General features: G+C 36.7%; 1 pseudogene; it reads left to right on the top strand.

The window, feature by feature from the left end:
- The first annotated feature begins 373 nt into the window (after positions 1 to 373).
- Positions 374 to 1,300, top strand: LOC103750370 (annotated as a pseudogene).
- The last annotated feature ends 5,304 nt before the right edge of the window (positions 1,301 to 6,604 follow it).

The raw sequence follows: 6,604 nt of genomic DNA, 5'->3' as shown, positions 1-6,604 counted from the left end.
ACACTTTTAGCACATAAATTCCTCAGTGACAGGCAACTTATGTTATAAGGTCTTTACATCAAGCTGTTAGGGTAGTGGGCTGTGCCCTACTACCTAAACATGATGAAATTGTGGGAAACTACTTTGCTTTTCAGTTTTAAAATGCAGATTATTAGAACATTTACAATAGAGATTCACTTTCAGTATCAGATAAGATGATCAATGTAAATCATGTGCAAGAATGTCAGTTATATTTACAACAGACATTATTTTCTCTTACTATTAGGGTAACGCATAGAGTAATTTCAGAAATGAGTAAACACATTCCAATCCTGATCCTCAGTCATCCTCCATCACCTGGGTGCTACTGACCCCTTCAGGAGCAGAGATACAAATGGCTATAACAAACCAAACAACAGTGATAGAGTTCACTTTCCTAGGCTTTTCAGGATCCTCCTCACTGCAGTGCACACTGTTTGTGATGTTTCTCAGTGTGTACCTGCTTTCTTTCATGGGAAACACCTTTATCATTTTCCTTATTCTGGTGGATTCCACATGCCACACACAAATGTACATTTTCTTAGGAAACGTGTCCTTCCTGGAAATCTGGTACACTACAGCCACAGTGCCTAAGTTGCTGTCTACCTGCCTGTCAAAGTCTGTCATGATCCCCAATACTGGCTGTATTGCCCAGTACTACTTCTTTTTCTCCCTGGGAGCTACTAAGTGCCTCTTGCTGGCAGTGATGGCCTATGACCAGCATGTTCCCCTGTGAAAGCCTCTGCACTATTCATTTCTCAAAAGTGCTCAGATTTGCCTGAGGTTTTCAGCTGGATCTTGGATTGGGGGCTTCATTGCCCCTCTGCTCCCCACAATACTAATATCTCATCTGAACTTTTGAGAACACCAGAAAATCAATCACTTATTTTGTGACTCTGACCCCATTTTTAAACTCTCCTCCTCAGATACATTCTTGGTGGAGGCTTTGGGCTACACTTTCAGTTCTGTTGTGATTCTAAGTTCTTTCCTTCTCACAATCATCAAGCTATCTTCCCGGGAGGCTTGGAAGAAAACTTTCTCAACCTGGGTCTCCCACCTCACAGTAGTTACCATTTAATATGGCACCATAATCTTTGCCTATGTCCATCCTCCAGCCAAGTACGTCACCATTGGCAAAATGGTCTCAGTGTTCTACTGCATAGTCACCCCGTTAGTAAACCCTCTCATATACACCCTGAGAAACAAAGACGTGATGAAAGCTTTCCAGAAATTTCTAGCACAAAGGAGATTTCTTTTGAACAGAAGCATGCATGAATTTTGAGCTCAATAATAACAATCAACTTATAAAGCGAATATTCTCAAACATCATTTGATAATGGTATTTTATTAAGAAGTGGTGCTATCTGTTATAACCTCTCTGTGCACTTTTTATTTTTCTCTGAATTCCACTGAAAAGTTACTTGTTGGTGACTCTGTTTATGTTTTCTACAGTGCCACAGTGATAAATCAATAAATCACAAAATAGTTTTGCCCATAAGATATTCAAAACTGATTATTTCAAGTGAATATTTTTATAGATTACATTTGGATAGTAATCCTAGTCAGTGAAGTCTGTGTTAAATGAAGCAATGTTCCTCCATCTAATAGTCTAATAGTCTTATGTGAACCTAATCTTTCATAATTAAAAAATTGAACCATTGGGGACTGGAGAGATGGCTCAGCACTTAAAAGCACAGGCTGCTCTTGCAGAGGACCTGGGTTCATTTTGCAGCACACACATGGCAGCTAACTCCATTTCTAGGGGATCTGGATGCATCTTCTGATCTCGTGGGCATTGTGCAACATGGGTGCACTAATACACATGAAGGAAATACAGTCATATACATAAAATAAAAATCATAAATAAAAGAAAATGAAATAAAATTCATTCAATAATCATTTACTAAACACATATGACAAGCCAGACACTATTTTAAGCTTCAATGATTATTGCTAATATTAATATAGCTGCATAATTTTACTAGAAAAATACCAAATAAATAGGTTTTTTCTGGATAATATAAAATGTTATGATGTAAATGAGTAGAATCTGAAATATTATCCATGGGTACCATGATTAAAGTTTTAAAAATGTCAAAAATAAAAATAAAAAGATTAGAATGGGCCTTAGATTGAGACAAAATAAGAATGGCATGTTTAATAGTTCAAGTAAGATTTAAATAATTTCAGTTCATAGAAAATGTCCAAACAGACAATATGGTCAGTAAAGGTTAACTAAGTGGTACGTACCCACAGTATCAGGACACTGAGGTAGGTGAGCCACAATTTCATGCAATATAGCAAGACCCTATCTTAAGGAAAAAGAACCAGTGTGATACTGAAAGAGGCATCAAATCAGAAAGGCATATTGATTTCCTTTACTTTATATCACTTTCCTAGGTGAATTAAGAAGTTTCACATTTTTTCATTTACTTCAGAGCAGTTTAGAAACAAAAGATAAGGAGATGAAGGAAGAAGTAGATCGCACACATTTTGGAGTGATTGTCCACACAATTGTCTGCTTAATGTCGTTCCTTTAAAGTGTGAGCCATGATAGAGCAGCCCCAGAAGGAGGGTAAAGGGGGAAAAATATCACCTAGACATGGAGTGAGAATCTGCAGTGCAACAAACTCATCAGCTGGCTCCTAAACAGATTAAGAGAATATAAGAAAGTTAAGAGCTTGTTGCACATGTTGGTACTTGAAAGTCTTCTTAAAATCAAGCATGGAATTTTCCTGGGACACATGAAAATTGCAAGAAAAACATTTTATTTCTGTTCTTATTAATTTAACCTTTAACAGAGTCTAATGTGTATATAAGACATTCTGGTCAAACCCCTCTCCCACTTCTATTAACAACACCCCCCTAACATACCAGGTGTTTGTCAAGGCCTGATTAATTCATGACCTGAAGCTTGGCAGAGGATCACCAGATATTCTTGGCAGACCAAGAATTGGAGGAAGAATGCTTCCACCCTGGGACTTTCGCTGCTCTTTGCTTCTGTGGTCTGGGTTGACAGACTATGCTTCCCTGATTAATAGTAGTCTAGGGAACATAACTAAAGAGTTCTGTTTCAGTTTACGGGCACCAGAGTTTCTCAGCACTGTAAGCTTGGTTTCTATATAGAAATAATAAATTCTAGTGGTTGTTAAGAGTAATCACAAACAGTACACCTTATATCTAAGATATTATAAATATTATGGAGCTGAATCTAAGATACTGTAAATATTGTGTGAGTTTCGGTTGGTAAAGTAATGTATCCTTGGTTATTCTTTGGTGACTTTCTGTTGGTAAAGTAATGTATCCTTGGTTATTCCAGATCTGCTTTCTATATAAGCTTGCATAAGTTCACAATAAACATACACTGGTACACTAGCCTCTGCATCCCCTGCATCCTGATTTCTCCTACACCTGTCCCTCAGGGTCTTCAAGCCCATCAGGCTTGAATCATGGACACTGAACTGTGACAGGTCTCCACCCCACTTTCATGTCTTTGTGTGTGTGTGTGTGTGTGTGTGTGTGTGTGTGTTTTATGACCTAGTAAGTTTAACCAGGGCAATGCCCATGGGTATTTGTGTGTAGCTATCTACTGGCTTATGGGAAATTCCCCAGTGGCTACACCACAGAAAATGATGACTTTTCCTTCCCCGTCAGCCTTAATTGCCAATAGCTCCCCTGGAAAGTGTCAAGCACATGAGTACCTCCCCAGTCTATAGCAGAATGTATATAGACCTCATCTTGTGTAGTGCCTTTTTCAAGCAACAGAAGCTGCTTTGAGTTCATAAGAGCCATGACCACAATATAGCAGTTACTGGCTTTCTCTTCTTCTTCTGGCTCTTAAGTTCCTTCCTCCATCTCTTACACATTATTCTCTGAGCCTTAGAGGGTGTGATGTTTACTTTTTATCAACTTTACACACACTAGAGTCACTTGGAAAGAGGGAACGTAAACTAAGGAATTTCCGCTATCAATCTGGCTTGTGGACATGCCTATGAGGAATTTTCTTGTTCATTTATATAGGAGTGCCAAACTCACCATGAATGATACCATCCCTGAGCATATGAAGCTCAGTGGCCTGAAAAAATAGTAGCTGAGGGAGTCAAGGGGAGCAAGACAGGAAACAATGTTCCTCCATGGTCTCTGCTTCAAATTCTTCCTCAAGATTTCTGCCTTGAGTTCTGGCCCTGATTTCCCTCAGTGATAGACTGTCACATGCAAGTATAAAAAGCAATAAACCCCATACTTCCCATGTTTATTTTGGTTTTATCACAGCAACAAAATATATCTAGAACAGAGATAGGGGTGTCTTGTTTAAGGTTGAACACTATTCAATAATCACTTGTTTTGGCACATTGGACAGTCATGAATCTCTGTGTTTGCTACTTAAACAAGCTTCTCTGACAAAGGCTTGGGCCATCAAGAGTTTGACTATAAGCATAAATATTTAGATGGCAAGTGGACATATTCATTCAGCAAACAAAAAGTGTAGATTCATTCCTACCACCTAGAAGCTCACTAATCATGGGTTTTCTATCAGATTTAGACTGCCAGTCATGGCCTCCACCTTACGGAGGAGGCCTCACATTCAAGTAGAAAATGGTTGGTTGCCTTCAAAACAATTATGCCATTACTGCATCAGTAGACACATCTTCCCTGTCAGGTTTGTATAGCATTCAAAGTCCATAGTAGGGAAAGACTGTCATTCATTTTTACCTGTATATAAAGATGTATATATACATTTGTGTCAACTTTTGTTAAACTAAGTTTTATATGTAAGTCCGATATCAGTCCACAAAACATTGACATCTTTATAACACTTAAATTTTCAATCAGAATATCAAAGTTATAGGTAAAGAAACACAATAAGACAGCATTCAGAAGTGGCAAACAGCTATTTTTCTGTATGATACCATCTGAAAAGAGATTTCCCTAATTCATTAACAATAGTAACTTATTTGGTATAATCAGTCTCTTTGGATTATATCTAATCATATTCTGGATTATACCCTTTGCCTACTTGCACCTCTTCCCCCCTTTGTACCTCCACTCATCCCAAAGCTCTGAGTTTGCTTTTTTTGCAAGATAATCCTGGCACTGTGGGTCGTCTTGTTGTTTCTAAAGAAGAGATTGCCATTTCAACTTCAACTGAAATTGAAAAGCATGCAAAAAAAAAGCTCTTTCGTACATTCATTCTTTTGCATTTCAAAGTCTTATTTGGAAAATGACTGTATCTTATCATGAAAAGTAAGTTTGGGTTCCCTGAAGAGAGGCAAACTGATGATAAATCTAATATTTTTATTTTTTCCAGGTGAGACACACTGAAGTATATTACGATGGAGTTTCAAGATTTATGCTGATGAAGATATTCATAAAGTACAATGTGCAAAAATCTCTAAGGGAAAGTATCCAATAACCAAAAAAACTTTTAATAATTAATAATATTATGAAACTACACAATAATATTGAAGAAAATTGACAAAATATAAATGAAAAAAGAAATATTCTATAGAAAAGACATGTGACTATAGGCTACTTTCTGAGTGTTGATAAAACATTTGTGAGCTGAAGTTCCCCCCCAAAGTCACACCTGTATTAAAGATTCTACAAGACTAACAGCCTGAATAGAAACTGATGAGTATGGAGAGTTAAAATGCTACAGATTCAGAGCCAAATTATCTTGGGCTATCCCTAGCCCATTTCATAGCCATTCCTCAGCCTCCTCTGTGTTTCACCTAACACCCTAATTACTATCATGTGAAACTCATTGGGATGGATTAATTTTGCTGACTACTATTTTCCACAAACCAAAAATCTAAGAATGTCTTCAGAATTCATCTGAAGCCTTTAACACGTTTCCCACTTTCCTATAACACACTTATCTGATATTCCCAACAATGTATTTGGGGAAAAAATCTTTGTTAGATCACTTTTTCTCTGTACCTACAAAAGTTTCATGAACTTGTTTACATTAGGAACATAGTATTTGGGGTGACTAGAGTCCATGTTCCAATGCTGCAGTATACTTTCCTAAGGAATAAACTATCTCTTGTTTCCTTTGATGTAAAAGCTACATTCTGTACTGACACATTTATACACACAATCACACTTGAGATGTGTTTGTATAAAACTCTCCATTTGTAAATTGTTATGCAACTTCCTAATTTAAAAAATAATTCCTAAACACTTTATTTATTTAGTTGTATATTGTCCTATTGTATACATTTGCTATAATAAATGAATCATTTTATATTTTTGATAGTAAATTATTCTCATGTCTTTCTTTGGCATACCTCATGACTGAACCTCAGGCACTACTGGGACAAATAAACATCCACTAAGTCAAGGGAACATCAAGCACATATTTAAGCATTCTTTCAAAGCAGCCTTGCCAGGAAGACTTAACCAAAAAACAAACTCCCTATATGCAAGTCCTAATACAAAAATACAAACAACATGAAAATCCAAAACAAAATGCTACCTCCATAAATTACTAATTTTATGTAAATGTCACCAACATGAGTGACTTAGACAAAATTCCATATAAATAATTTAAAACAATTGTTTTAAATATGTTCATAGACTTCAA

Source organism: Nannospalax galili, unplaced genomic scaffold, assembly GCF_000622305.1.
Source record: "Nannospalax galili isolate Female #2095 unplaced genomic scaffold, S.galili_v1.0 scaffold627, whole genome shotgun sequence".
Classification (NCBI taxonomy): domain Eukaryota; kingdom Metazoa; phylum Chordata; class Mammalia; order Rodentia; family Spalacidae; genus Nannospalax; species Nannospalax galili.
This window is presented reverse-complemented; position numbering and strand designations above follow the sequence as displayed.